Source organism: Eleutherodactylus coqui, chromosome 2 (assembly GCF_035609145.1).
Source record: "Eleutherodactylus coqui strain aEleCoq1 chromosome 2, aEleCoq1.hap1, whole genome shotgun sequence".
NCBI classification, from domain to species: Eukaryota; Metazoa; Chordata; class Amphibia; order Anura; family Eleutherodactylidae; genus Eleutherodactylus; species Eleutherodactylus coqui.
In genome coordinates this window covers 142,890,958-142,907,124 of record NC_089838.1, presented here as the reverse complement: position 1 = coordinate 142,907,124, position 16,167 = coordinate 142,890,958, and the positions used below count along the sequence as shown (strand labels likewise).

The following is a 16,167-nucleotide window of genomic DNA, read 5'->3' as shown; positions in this document are numbered from 1 at the left end:
TCTGACTGGGGCATGCAGACACCTTGACAGAATGAATAGTGTGTGGCACATAGGTTCCCCATTGCTATGCCCACGTGTGCAGCTCCTGATGGCGGTGGCACAGGATTGTATTTCTCATTGCTTCTGTACAGCATTGTGGGCTATCGCCCCGCCCCTATTAAAGAGGGTCGCTACCTAGCCGTGCCAACCCTGTGCAGTGTGTGCCTGCGGTCCCTCGTCGTGGCAGACGCACTTCTAAATAGACATGAGGGTGGTGTGGCATGAGGGCAGCTGAAGGCTGCGCAGGGACAGTTTGGTGTGCGCTGTGGGGGGGAGGGGGTGCGGTTGGGCAGCATGTAACTCAGGAGAAGTGGCAGTGGAGTGTCATGCAGGCAGTGATTGTGCTTTGTTGGAGGTAGTGTGGTGCTTAGCAAAGGTATGCCATGCTAATGAGCGCTTTTCAGAAGTAAAAGTTGTTGGGAGGGGGGGGGGGGCCCACTCTTGCCGCTATTGTAGCTTAATAGTGGGACCTGTGAACTTAGGATGCAGCCCAACATGTAGCCCCTCGCCTGCCCTATCCGTCACTGTGTCATTCCCATCACTTTCCTGAATTGCCCAGATTTTCACACATGAAAACCTTAGCGAGCATCGGCGAAATACAAAAATGTTCTGGTCGCCCATTGACTTCAATGGGGTTCGTTGTTCGAAACGAACCCTCGAGCATCACGGGAAGTTCGTTACGAATAACGAACACCCGAACATTTTGGTGTTCGCTCATCTCTAAAGCATAACAAATGTATGAAGAGGGTTTACTGGAGCACCTGAAATCATACAGTATATTGTGTTATAACATTTGACAAGTCTCATGGCTGAGCCACCTAAAATGTTGAGCACTTCAATAAAAGGTTATTCGATGATTTCCAAGTGCAATCAGTTTGAGAAGAAAACTGATGAATTGATATGCCTGAGCTAACTCATCACTGTCCATTTTTAAAGGTCCAGAACAGACTTTTGAAAGATGAATACCCTGCTACATTTATGGTAGAAATTATAGGTGGACATTTATCAAGCCTTTTACACCAGTTTATGGCATAAAAAAAGTGCACATTTTTGCGTAAGTGGATTTGCGCAAAAAGTTGTGAGTTTTTTTTGCACCAGCTTTGTCACTTTTGGAAAAAAAATGGATGATTATTGTCAAGAGGGGCCTATCTTAACAATAGCAGAAACATTTCTAGAGTAAAGGCCCTTTTACATGCACTGAGTATCGCTCAAAATTCGTTCAAATGGCCAAAAATGGCCAATAATCGTTACATGTAAATGCGGGCAGTCGTGCACTATTCTTTTAATTATGTTAGCCAAGGTTTTTAGGCGAACTACATTCAAACTGAAGTAATTTCCAGTGATTCAAACATATACATGAGGTGTTTGTTCAGTGTTTCCAGCAGCCAGACATGGCTTTGTTTTGCATTGCATATTCAATTAGTGCAGTGTTTATCAGTGCTGGCTAGATGTTTGCTAAGCTGGGCGAAGTGTTTATGCAATAACAATCGCCTAAACACACGCCTGGCTGAGCAAACAACTCCTGGAGGAAAAAACAGGTGATTAATTAGGCAATGGAGTAATTTTCTGTGCATGCAATTTTATGCAAAACCATTGCTAAATCTTTCAATCTTTCAGCAGTTTCATTGATTATATTTGCATGTAAAAGGACCTTAAGGGGGTGGAGAAGACCAGTAATGGCTAGTCCCTCAATGTATTTCTATTGTGTGACAGATAAAAATCCCTGGACTTGTGCTGCCCACCCAGGAATGTGCATTTTGAATGGTGTGTGCTGGGTAACTCCGTTGTAGGAACCTCGTGGTGATATTTTTTACTTCCTGCGTGAAATCAACTTGTTGTGAACAGACCCCTTTAAGTCTAATGAATTCCACAGTTGGTAGATTGGAAATCACATGTGTTGGATGACAGCTTCTAGCATATAACACAGAATTGCCTGAAATCGTTTTTTTTTTTAAATAGCTTAGTCATTGGTTGAATTCCCCATCAAAAGCAGATCTAAAAACTGTCTCGTTCCCATGTTGTGCACATGTAAAGACCAGATTGTCACTGTTGTCATTCAGATAATGGAAGAAACTTTGTGAAGAAGACGACCAGGAATTCGAAATCATAAAATCATATCATCTATGTATCTTCCATAACACACAATGTTGTCCAAAAACATTTTTCAAACATATACATGAGGTGAGCTGAATCCTTTCTTTTGTGTTTCATATTAAAAAGACACTTGGGGTGCTATTACTATTAGGAGAACTATGACTATTAAGGAGGTACTTACTATTTAGAGGGTACTATTACGATTAAGGGGGCACTGGGAGGCACTATTAATGTTAAGAGGACACTGCTACATTGATCATGGCAGTGGTCATTATTACTATGTGGGGGCACTATTACTGTGTGAGAGCACAAAAGGGGAAAATATTGCTGTTTGGGGCACTAAGAGCAGCACTATTACTATTTGGAGTACAAAAGGTGGCACAATATTACCATCTGTAGGATGACATTGGTCTCTATCTGGCATGTTAATTTTCAGGGATGCTTTCTGTGTGGCACTATTTTGGGGGATAATTATAGCTATGAAAACATTATTTCTGAAGTACAGTATTTTCAGGTACTACGTCACACAGCAGGTACACTTGTGTAGAACTGCTATCTACTTCTCTATGGTCACAGCATGGTAGCAATATCAGTCTTTGTATATCCATTGTGGTTAAGATTTGCCTTTACGGTGCTGTGAGTTTAGGTCAGTGGACCCAAGTTAAGACTGGGACACAAAAATGTGCTCAAAATACACTTGTATAACACTGACCATAGAGCAAAAGAATATAGTTATTGGTTCTGCTGCCGTATCTATGTACTGAGCTTGATTCTGCTGTTGTATTTATGTTATAACTTGGTTCTGGTACTGTTTTAGGATATGAGCTTGCCTGTGGTGCTGTATCTATTTAATGCAGTTAGTTCAGGTGCTATATTTATGTTAAAAAGATTAAGGGTAGATACAGTGTGGCTGTTTGTATACGGCTAGAGATTAGCGAGTATACTCGCTGAGGCACTACTCACTCGAGTAATGTGCCTTAGCCGAGTATCTCCCCGCTCGTCCCTAAAGATTCGGGGTCCGCCGCGGCTGACAGGTGAGTCGCGGCAGGAGCAGGGGAGAGCGGGGGGGAGAGAGGGAGAGAGAGATCTCCCTTCCGTTCCTCCCCGCTCTCCCCTGCCGCTACCCGCCCCCTGCCAGTCCCCGAATCTTTAGGGATGAGCGGGGAGATACTCGGCCAAGGCACATTACTCGAGCGAGTAGTGCCTTAGTGAGTATACTCGCTCATCTCTATATACGGCCAAATTTGCCCATCCAAGGTGGCCATTGGTCACACAATATTGGCATTCATTAGTGCAACCATTGACTGCAGTGGATGGACATGGTTTGGCTCCACGTGGCCATCCACACTATGGGTCTCTATTCATAGCCCAGTGCTGTGTCCTTTCCCCATGCTAAAATTTTCCAGCATCTATCTCCATTAATGGAGGAGGAAGCATGTGAGACATGAGGAGGTCATCACCATCCCTTATGCTCCAGAATGGTTGCAGAGCTCTCAGGCAACATTTTTGGCTAATGCATTACAATGCTGCCCACAACTCTAAATATGGAATAATACTTTTGAAAAGCGCCAGCAAAATTCTTCAGCCTTGCATTTTAAATTCTGCATCTAAAGTGATTCTATTAACATTTTCAGCCTTGTTTTCCTTTAGACACACATCCTGGGTGAAACTTGCCAGTTAATCTCTAAACTATAATCTTCCAGTCAAAAGACCAATTTCATTTGAATGAAGATTTCAGTAAGAGCGATTCTTAATTCTTTTTTGTGATTAAAGGCAAACACTTTGAAATATTCTAGGATTTACTGTCCTGTTTTCCAAGGTGTAAGACTTTGAATGTAAAATCAATTACTGCGGTCAAGGCAGACGAGTCCTTATTGCATGCATAATCCATTCTGTGGGCAATGGGAAGACATTTCTTTGTGCGTCCAATTGATAAATAAATCTTCCTTGTTTTATTCTGTGTAATGAGCATGTATTGTTTGCTAGATGTATTAAATGAAAAATAGTCCGATTCTTTTATGTTTTGGTCTAATAACTCTTCCACTACTGAGGTTAAGAAGCAGAACAATTAATTCTGTTTTTAAAATGTCATCATCATGGCTTAGAATTTGCTAGTTATTCTCGATTATGCGATGGGGGCATTTTCTCCATTTCTTTAATATGTATGGCATGTAAGGTGAATTTCAGGAGTAGCCTGCAGTATTAATTATAGTGCGAGTCTAGTAAACCGTGTGTCATGACGAATACCTCTTAGATCAATGCTTTGTACTCATACAGCCGGCTTGCAGTCCCGTTCTCTATCACACTGTCACTTTCCCCTGAACACAAGCTGCTTGTACTATTTGTCTGTGTCACTAGTTTATCTCCACTTCTATATGAGATGCTGGAGTGCATCAAAACACACTTCAGGGGAAACTGTTGCTCAAGTGCAAATTGTTCTAGCCTGATCAATACTGATCTAATTTCTTTAGAGCGGCATCTCCCAAAACACTGGGAAAAAAAACAATCCTTCAGTCTAAAGAAATGATGTGATATTGATATAAGGGTTGAAGATTGCATTCAGTATAATTGACTTGTGTGGTAAAGTATGCATTAAAAAGCAGCTTCACGAGAATGAAACGTATATTGTAGTTTGGAGGTGCTGTAATAAATTAATGTTGCACTTGAAAGAATGACTTTGTTGACAACGAGAATGACTTTGTTGACCAACAACGCATAACAAGAAGGGAAAGAATAAAAGTTTAAACATGTTGATAATAATATGTTAGATAATCATGTTGGGTTATGTATTCAGCATTGCTATACAGTATACTTAGATTGTAGTACGTGTTCATGGTTATGACCATATCACAGCTCCAAGTTGTATAAAGCTGTAATGTGGCACCCACAAAATTCTATGGGCCCTTACTGTACCTCCTTATGCCTCTACTTGCAAACAGACACATGCAGAGTCTTTCTCGCTGTACTACACAGATATTCTCTACTAGAAGCATTGATTCACTGCTGTAGAGCAGCACCGCAAGGGAATGTACTAAGTCCCTATGGTATTGTAATACTGTGCCACAGGGATTCTGTGCACCAATGTACGGGTTCAGTGCACACGGCTCTGCCATGTGCATGAGACCAAAGACTGCTTTACAGTAAGGTTTAAGCAGATTTCTAGTGACAGGCAATGAAAGCATTTCATTCTGATCTACAATCTTCATACCATAACTAACAACTGGGATCAAAATAATCAAACCAGACTATCTATATAGCACAGTAGCAATAGATAACGGCATCTAGAAGAATTGCACTAAAATCTGATGTGAGACGATTAGTAAATGGCTGGCTTACATCATATGGTTTTGTGATGTTTCAACTTCAATCTGATTATTATGTTGTTGTGGCCACATGTATAAAAGAGGTTTACATGCAGAGACTTAAAGTATGTAAAGGATTCCTCTATATTAGTCATAATTTGCTAATGCGTAAAAGAAGATCTTTATGCACATGGCTAGTCTGACATCACAACATTTTTTACACATTAGATTAATTTCAATTATAGGAGGAAAGGTGTCTGCTAATGGGAAAGTTTAATACCTGGTTTCCCTGAAAATAACACATACCCTGAAAATAAGACATAGCATGATTTTGCAGAATTTTTGAGGATGCAAAATGATTTTTCAGGCTTTTTGAGGATGCTTGAAATATAAGCCCTAATCCAAAATTAAGCCCTGCTAACAGTTAATTAAAAAAATTTAATTTAAATAGTGTCCAGGCAGCTATACATGTAAAAAAGTTAAATGTTTTTGAACAAAAATTAATATAAGACACTGTCTTATTTTCAGGGAAACACCGTATAAATCATTTAAATAAATTGAACACTACAATTATATGTAACTTATGGGTAGCCATAGGCTAATTTACACATCATAGTGCTCTGTCAATGGGAGGAAGTACATCATTCTACAGTACATGACTTACTGTGCAGTCGGGAAGGGTATACTCTTTTCTTAAGGAGAGCACCTAGAAGGTGTGTGGAGACTTATAAGGCCATGCTTGCTCCTCTGGGAAATATATGCAAATAAGGAAGATGAAATAATACCTCTGCAGCGCCACCTATTGGATGGCAGCATTCCTTCAAATCAATGTCAGACCCTTTAAGCAAGTCTTTAAAACAATTTTAATCTCCAATCATTGTTTTAAAGACCTGTTTAAAGGGTCTGACATGAATTTGAAGGAATGCTGCCATCCAATAGGTGGCACTGCAGAGGTATTGTTCCATCCTCCTTATTTGCATATTTTTAAGGTGCAGTCTAATGTGCCTGCAGGTTTCTGAGGTGTAAATTTAGCTAGCAATGTCAATTGAAAACAACCTCTGCAGGTTAGATTTAAACATACTGTGTATTATGATTTAATCATAATATATAATGTGCCTTAGCCCCTTAAGGACGCGGTCTGTTTAGACCTTATAGACTAATTTTTTGTCTTTTCAGAGATGTAGCTGTATGAGGGCTGTTTTTTTGCGGTATAATCAAATTTTATTTGATTAAATTAAAAAGGCAAATTCAACATTGTTTTTTTGCTTTTTAAAATGTGTTCCATTGCATGTGCAATACAAAAAGCCTCTTACCTTTATTCTGTGGCTGAGTACAATTATGGAGATACCAAATTTATAGTTTTGATGTTTTACTAGTTTTGAACAAATAATACACTTTTCAAAAGAAGAAAAATAATTTGTTTTTGTATTGTCATATTTGAAGAGCTATAACTTTTTTATTTTTTGCTCAACAGAGCTTTGTAAGGTTTTTTTGAGAGGTGAGCTGTAGCTTTTATTGGTACCATTTTGATCATTTTTTTATTCCTTCTTTTAAGGCAAAGTGATAAGAAAAACTAGTTATTCTTCTATCGTTTTTATTTTTAAATGTTGTTTACGATGGAGGATAAATAATGTGCCAGTACTATAGTACTGGTTGTTACAAATGTTGCCTTACTAAATCTATAGGGTTTTAATTGTCTTTTATATTATTACATATTAAAGCATTTTTAATAGGATAGAGGTGATTTTTTCTGTGATGTGGTAATATTCTTTTTAGCCCCCCCATGGACTTAACCATTTTGGCATTTGATAACTAATGTAATGCATTAATGTTATGATCGTGTGGGCTAATAAACACAGGGCCCACACGATCATGACCAAGATGGATACACACGGGTTTCAGACAACTGGCCCTGTGCTACAGGGAGGATGACATGGCTCTACCTAATTGGGGACATCGCCCTGATAAAGAGCGGCAAAGCGGTCTTTGGAACTGGGCCCTAGCTGCTCCTAGGAACCACGCCACCAGAACAGGACACATACACCTGCCACCATGACAGGGACAACTGGACAGAGTAAGCTGACACTCAGAGCTGGAATCACACCATACAGCAGCCAAAATGCAACCACTAATAGCAGATGGTAAAGCTGAATATAAATACCAGGTATTAGTTGACATTTTGATCAAAATATGGATGCTAGCGGGCCACGTCACGGCTCCTGGCTATACCGCTAGTCCCTACACTAACCAGGAGTCCAGCGGCACCAGACAAGTTCACACCACAAGCTGCAACAGCACAAACAACAGAACACAAGTCACACAGCAAGCTGAAACAGCACCTTTCTTGCAGCCACCACACATAGAACCTGTTCACACCACAAACAGAGACAGAATGAGCAACTGAACAGGATTGCTCACACCAGACTACAACAGGTAGTGCATACAACATGGACTCCACCCAGAGCTCACATGCACACAGATGAAACACCACAGCAAGTCTAAAAGTGTCCTCATACCAGGGGAATAGACAGTCAGCCACCAAGCTGACATAGGGAACTGTGTCAGGGATCCACCAACTAACACGCAAACGAGACATAAGACATTTGGAGGCCGCACCTGACAGGGAAAGGGAAGAGGGGTTCTGCATATGCTACAGACAAGGACTACAGGTGTCCAAACCGTCTTTGGGAAGCAGAGAGACAACAGACCAACATGCAGACACAGCTATGAGTGGGCACACAACATCCAAACAGTACAAAGACCAGCCTCAACTACTGAGAGATGCTGCCTTTTATGTGCTGCAGACTAAAGGGGATTGGCTGCTGGAGAATACCACACCCAGCCAGTTCAATTAACCCCCACCTGTGGAGCTGTGCTGCTAGGAACTTTAGTACTACAGATCCCAGCAGCACACCATGACACTTAATGCTGACAGATATCATATTAGATCTTGCCTCTAGCAAGATCAAATGCATATACTACGATGGAAGATGTGAGAGCCTTCATAAGGTCCTCAACTATCATGAAAACTCATCACTGCCTGTGATTGGGTTGTGGAGTGCCAATGAGAATGACAGTTCTTCTGTCAAATCCCTCAGATCTCATGGTTGCTATTGATCACAGCATTTTGGGGTAATTGACGAAAATCAGAGTTAGTATTGATCCTGGTTACTGCATCAGGGTATCAGCTGTATGTGACACCCACTGCTGATAGCACAGGCTCAACTCCTAAGCTTATGCTGTTCTGATGCCATGAAAGTATGTCATTTAACAGTTAGGCCCCTCACTTATAACATAATAGTATAGAAGTTGTTAAAAGAGTTTTCCTCTGAGTATAATCTCTGTCGATGTCACAGAGCAGAAAGAACTTCAAAGAACATCTTTCACTGTAGAAACCTTTTCTGTGACCATCTGTTACATAGTAGCCCATCAATTTGAATGGGAATCTCATAACATCACATTTCTTATGAAGGCACTAGCAGATAACTGCTGACTATGGGATGTCAAAAAATGGCAGGCCATACACACTGATATGAACAATATGAACAATTCAAAATATCATAAACATATTATTCATAGAACGAGCATGGATATTTCCTCCATGGGGGGATTTTATAATAAAGTAACTGTTCAACGTCTGTATATTCTACAAAAAGCTCACAAAGTTCACCATGTACTAGAAATGGAAAAAGTAATTTGTGGAATGATAAGATTGATATTTTCTTTAGCAGTCTTGCTAAATATAAAGCTTTTAGAAGAAGCAAATGAAGAATAGTTAATAAGGGACAGAAGGACAGAGAAAGTCAGTCTATTTTTTATTTAACCTTATGGGGAAACTTCATTTTATATTTATTGGTACCTTAACAAGATGTCATTTCAGACATTCCTGATCAAAAAGAGCAAGCACTTTGCAATGATTTTTCCAGAGCCACTAGATACTATTAAAATGCAGTCTACATTTCAGCTCAGTTTAGCTGGACTGCAGTAAGAAATGTGTTAAATTGGAAAATAAAACTTTACTACATGAAGGAATCAAGAAAAATGTACTATATTGTATCTATTAACAGGTTAAGGACCAATATCTCCTAAGTTTTCCCGCAAAGAATTCCTAGATTTTTTTCACTTTTATTACAGAAATCTTGATCACCTAACCTATCTACTTTCAGCCACTTCCAAGGCACTTTACATACTTTATGATAACCAAAAGCATGTAGACAACCCCTTAAGGCCTCATGTCCACGGGGAAAATCAGGCCCGCTACGGATTCTCCATGGAGAATCCGTAGCGCGTCCCTCCTGCCCCGTGGACATGAACGTTGAAAATAAGAATAAACTTACCCGCAGCGGACTGTGCAGATCTTCTCTTCTTCACGGCCGGATCTTCTTTCTTCGGCCGGCGGATGTGCTCGGCACGCAGGCGGCGTGCCGCGCGCATGCGCCGGGCACATCCGCTGGGCCGCGAAGAAGAGTAGATCTGCACGGTCCGCTGCGGGTAAGTTACTCTTATTTTAGGTCTCCCGCAGATCCGGATGGCTTACATAGATGCAATAGAAGCCTGCGTGAGCTGTCCCCGCGGGAGACCCGCACCTAAATGGAGCATGGTCCATTTTTTTTCCTGCTCCATATTTTTTAAATTCACTTTTATTGACCATCCGCGGGTATTTATCTATCCGCGGTGGTCAATGCATCCCTATGGGGTGCAGATCCGCGTGCGGGAGAAGAGTTAAAATCCGCTGCGGATTTTAATTCTTCTTTTCCCGGTGGACATGAGGCCTAAGAGACTATTTACACAGGACAGAATAGGCCTCACAGCGCATGGCAAGCTGCAGTAGATTCTGCACCAAAATCGACAGGCTGCCTGAGAATTTTGATGCAGAATTGAAAATGGCATAAAAGCTGCCTGCAATTTTGCATCAAAATCCGCAGTGAGATCTGCAGATTTTGGTGTGGAACTCCACAGCTGCAAATTTGGCTGCAAGGTAATTCCGTCCCATGTGAAAGGTCCCTACGGGATCCTTCACACACACCCTCAACATGTTTTTTCTTTTTTTTAAACACTTATTGAAAAAGTCATGATTTTCAAGCAGTTTTCATACAGTAGCTGTATTTGCAAGGATTTTTGCTGACATTTTCAATTTTGCAACATTTTGAATTTGTTTTTTTTCTCCCTCTACTGTTTTTCAAAGAGAAGTCTTGGGGAAAAAAAGCACCAGAAAAATACCATGCCCAGAGCATACTGCGTTTCGAAAAATGTATAATAATCCCCAAAACACCACATAAACACCGAAAACAAAAACTCTTTGTATGTACAGTAGTGTTTCAATCTTTCACTATAGTTGGTGTTTGTTTCCTTTTTGAGGCCCTTTCCATGACTGTTGGGCCAATGACAGTACTTTCTCGCTAACAGAGGACTTCTCGAGAGGCAAAAACTACACGGGATAAATTAGAGATTATTCACACAAAAGACCTGTTTATTAGAGATGAGCGAACGTACTCGGTAAAGCACTACTCGTCCGAGTAATGTGCTTTATCCGAGTATCTCCCCGCTCGTCCTGAAAGATTCGGGGAGCGCCGCTGCTGACAGGTGAGTCGCAGCGGGGAGCAGGGGAGAGCGGGCGAGAGAGAAGGAGAGAAAGATCTCCCCTCCGTTCCTCCCCGCTCTCCCCTGCAGCTCCCCGCTCCGCAGCGCGTCCCGAATCTTTAGCACGAGTACAGCGGTACTCGGATAAGGCACATTACTCGGACGAGTAGTGCTTATCCGAGTACGTTCGCTCATCTCTACTGTTTATTATTTTACAGACATAATGCGCTCTAAGAGTTAACTCAGTAATGCGCCATCCGCAAATAGACTAATGTTGAAAGTAGGAGCCTTTACTTATGTCACAGTTTATTTTTTTTACATCTTTGCAGTTCTGGAAACGAGGTAAACATAATTTTAAATCGTGAAATGAACTCATGATTAATTCCCTGTGGATTCTTGTTTTCATACTTCTCAATCAAATATGAAAATATACCTATCTTGCACCAAAGTAAAAGCAAATGTTTCCTTGTATAAACAAATCTTATTTTTCCACAGTGACCTCTATTAAATAGCTGGGAGTTATCTTTGCTCATACATTAACAAAGATACAATGGAGATTATTACTGGATAACTGATGTACATTACTTTTCCTACTAGTTTTGTGCTTGAGATAGCTGTTCCAAAAAAAAATGAGGCGAGACAGAACCTACAGCAAGGTAATAAAATATATAGATGTAGAAAACATTAACTTGACATGGAACATTTTATGATCACTTCAATACAATGTATGATATTTATGATGAGCGAGCACCAAAATGCTCGGGTGCTCGTTGCTCGAGTCGAGCTTTTTGTAATATTCGAGAGCCCTATTCGAGTAACGAACCCCATTGAAGTCAATGGGAGACCCGGGCATTTTTGCAATGGACCCGCCGGGTGCCGAACTTTTTTTTTTTCCCCTCTCTTTCTCACTTTTGTATTTGTCTATCTCTCTCTCTCGCTCTCTGATACTGCTGTAGACGTGCGCACGCTGGCACATCACAGCAGGAAGTGGTAATGCAGGGAGGGGCCATAAACTTTTCTCGAACACGGCGTGGTGCTTGCTCGAGTAACGAGCACCATCTAGTATGCTACTACTCGAAAGAGCATCAAGCTCGGACAAGCATGTTCGCTCATCTCTAATGATATTACAATGTTGTAAATCGAGTTTTCACAATGTACCAGTTATGTTGATGCTTGCTACAACTGTAATATATGTATATACATTCCTCTGTTTTACAACAGATCTCCGACTACTCAAACTTATAGACACTGAGCTGGAAATTTGTACCTTTAGATTTTTTTACAACTAGTTGATTATAAGGAAGAATTTCCCTGCATGGCAGATTCTCTTTCATTTTGAAATTTCATATGCTTTTTATCATTAGCTCCAGTTCACTAAAAAATGGGATGAGCATATGTTTAAGTGTGAAATTAAATGAGACTATCGCATAAGAACAAGTCTGCAACCTGAAATTATGATTTACATAATGCAAAAGGCGCCATTATGTCCAATTTTGTATGTAGCTGCTGATTTAGGTGTAACTGAACAGAACATGTTGATTTGCTGGCTGAAAAAAGCTTCAAAAATCCCTATTGTATTCATCATTTGCTATAGTAAAAACTCATTCAATTTTTGTATAGAACATTGCTTTTGTGACAGCCACAATCAGTATAATTTTAATTATATAGTTTGTGCAGCAAGAACGGTGGTTCAGCATGTATATGTATGTAGATATTAAAGTGTTATGCTTTACAAAAGGTCTCCAATATTAGGATAAGGGTTTATAGAGGGACATCTTTTTCTATTTTTTTCAAAATTAAATGGAGTCAAAATGAAAAGCGTACTTTGTTTTTTTCTCCTTAGAATGGCAACTAATGGTAAAACATCTACCTAGAATTCATTTTCGTATTTCCAGGTGAAATACTCTTCAATAAGTCATTCATATGTAGTGTTTTATTGGTTTAGAACATGACTAATATAATAAACACACCTGTGTACATTCACCTTTCTGCCCAAATAATCTTTGAACACCTTTGGGGATCAATTACTCCTTTGCAGCCATACAAAATGTTATTTGTATTAATAAGCTTCACTGTAAGTAAATCAATCTAAGAAATAAATGCCATCATTTAAACATAAACTATATGAAAAAGTAATTATCAAAAAGAAGAATTAGAGCGATCATATCAACCTTAATAAATGATACATTCAGTTTGCCCTTACGTTCTCAACATTGCATATTATTATCTGTATCAACCATCATGTTTTAAATACAAAGTAAATAAAGTAATGATGTAATGAAGATATGAAAAAACAATAAATTGCATCAAAAAATTAAAACTTTATACTGTAGTAACAAACTTTTGATTTACTTTGCATATATGGAAGAAGTGAGTTGAATATAAACTAAGATATTTGCTTAGTTTACTCTCTCATTGGTGCTAAGCATTTAAAGGGGTTTTACAGGGTGAGAAAAACATGGCTGCTTTCTTCCAAACATGGAGCCACCCTTGTACATAGGCTTGTGTGTTAATGCAGCTCAGCTCCATTGAAGTAAATGGGAGCTGAGCTGCAATTCCAGACATAATCCACGGACAAGGGTGGCGCTGTGATTGGAAGTAAGCAGCCATGTTTTTCTAAACAACTAGACAACCCATTTAACCCCTTGAAAACTGTAAATTGATGCAGATCTGTTCTGGAATCTGCACCGATTCTGCCCAGATCAATTCCGCATCACATCTTTATTCTATTCATTTGAATAGGAATCCACACGTTGCAAGAAAGAAGCGGCATGTCATTTTTTTAAAGTGGAAATAGGCTACCAGTCTATTGCACATGATAATACTGGAAGACGTCCTAGCACCCGCTAGGTATAGCACCAAAATTACTATCCTATCATTCTCATAATGTTAAATGGGGGCGCAACAGAGTATTTTCTGTAACAAGGATCAAAACTGATTTGATGGTATTGTATATGAAGCTGTTGCAGAAAATGTATAAAATGGTAAGGTATAGATGGGATATGACTCATTGATTCAATCATGCTTTCCATACACATAATAGACATAATTATTATGCCTTTATATTAAAAGACTATATTATTATTTATATTTCAAGCACCATTAATTCCAGGGTGCTGTACATACTAAAAAATGTACAATACCCAACAAAGAAAAAAAGCAACAATAAACATGACTAAATCAACTGCAAACTAGTACAGAGCGAGAGGGGCCTGCAATCTATGAGAGCAAGAGGAAGGAGACAGTATGTAAGGATAGAAGCTGCTCATGTGGCAGTGTAGTAGGGTTACTGTAAGTTGTAGGCTTTTCTGAAGAGATTCGTTTTAAGGTTGGTTTTAAAGGTAGTGGAGAGTCTAAGCATAGTGAGTCCCAGAGTATCGAATATGCACAAGAAAAATATCGCAGAGAGTAATGTGAGGAGCTGACAAAAGGAGAATAAAGAATCAGGCCTTGCAAGGACTGGAGAATGCATGTATGGATGCATTGGGATATTAGGTCAGAGATGTGGTCCATTCTAGTGAAAGAAGTCAATTGGGATATTAGGTCAATTCTAGTGAAAGAATTCACAAATTTCACCACAAGCTGCATTTGTACAATAAAAAGTAACTTTTTCATTTTTGCACTGCACTCACTACTTTTATAAAAAGTGGAAGGGGCTTAGCAGATGGGTGTGGTCTCTTGTGGCACATTAACATTAACTTATGCCAAAGGTTCATAGCTGGCATAGATTTGCCTTCCTGGTACAGAGATTGGCCAAAGACACACATAATTTCTTAAGGGGGTGCTGTTACCGGGCTCTGACAGCTTTCTCCCCTTTTGTGTATAGAGAGAGATGTCACTCTCCATGCTGCCAGCAGGGAAAAGCCAGCACAGCCCATCTCCTTTCAATGGCAAAAAAAAGACCCTCTGCGGCCTGCAGATGTTAGCTATAGGTAAAATATGGAAAGACTGCAATTTTAAGTGGAGTTTATTTTCTCGCTTTTGTTATGGTTTCTTGGGTCCATCAATTAGCAAGGCGTTTTCCCATAGATATCTTTATAGAAAAAATGTCTATGTGACTAAAAAAAAAAACCCAAATAAACTGCCTGTAAAAAAATGCAGATCTCAGAAAAAAAAAAAAAAAAATCACATGCAACTTTCCTGGCTCCTTTAAACAGAAAATACCAGAGAAAGGGCTGTCTGAAGTAAGTTTATGTCTTGGCAGTCAGCTAGTGTAAAAGTATCATTTGGTGGGCTCAGTATGCACCCAGTCTATTTTTTAAGGAGTAATAATGTGACTGTGCATTTGTGGCTATGAGACCTGACATGTGCACCTGAGAACTTGGCTGCTAATAAATTGGTAGGCAACACTGTTAGAAATAATAGGTCACCCGTCTTCCTTCATTTGATCTTATATTATATGAACCTTGATAATTATGTTAAAGCACCTATTCAGAAAGTTTGTATTACAAATGTTTATAAAGAGAAGAAATCCCAGTAGGTTTTTAAACTCTTATCTTAACTTAGCATTATGTAGAGCCAGAAATTTTCTTTAATCAAGAGAATGGCAAAACCAAGATTCAGTGAGTCTGTACAAAACTGATAAGACACATGAACATAGTGAAATGAGTAATCCCTATAGTGGAGAATTATAGGATAAAGTATTCTCTTCTTCAGAATGGAAATGAAGCAAATGGGACCAATTGAAAATGAATCATATTACCAGAACATATGTATACCAAATTTGAAATCAAAACAGCTTGAGCTAACACATTGTAGAGTTTCTAAATTATTACTGCACTTACAGAGGTAGACAAAAATATGGAAACACCATACAAAATACATGGGGTTTAAGTCATTAATACTGCACTGCCATTTTGACCCCTGCTAGGATGAGAGCTTTCCCACCAAATTTATGTTTACTTCGCCTCTTGCCCTGCTCTGGGTGGTTTTGGGAGCCAGCTGGTAACAGCAGCTGAGGGGATCAAACCCCTGACCAATTAAACCTTGTTGCTCGGGCAGATGTTCGCTTCTGCCTGGCAGCATCTGAGTCATAATACCTCCACTTAAAAAGCAGTCTCTACATGTCTTATTGAAACATGATTTATAATCCCATATAATTTAAGGCATGCATTTTGTACAGTGTTTTCATATTTTTGCCCACCCCCTGTAT

At 39.6% G+C, this 16,167-nt stretch overlaps 1 protein-coding gene across 2 annotated transcripts in view; it reads right to left on the bottom strand.

Annotated features, from left to right (window-relative positions):
* Positions 1–16,167, bottom strand: part of SYT1 (synaptotagmin 1) — a 565,005-nt gene that overhangs the window by 512,072 nt on the left and 36,766 nt on the right. The gene's annotated exons all lie outside the window — the stretch shown is intronic.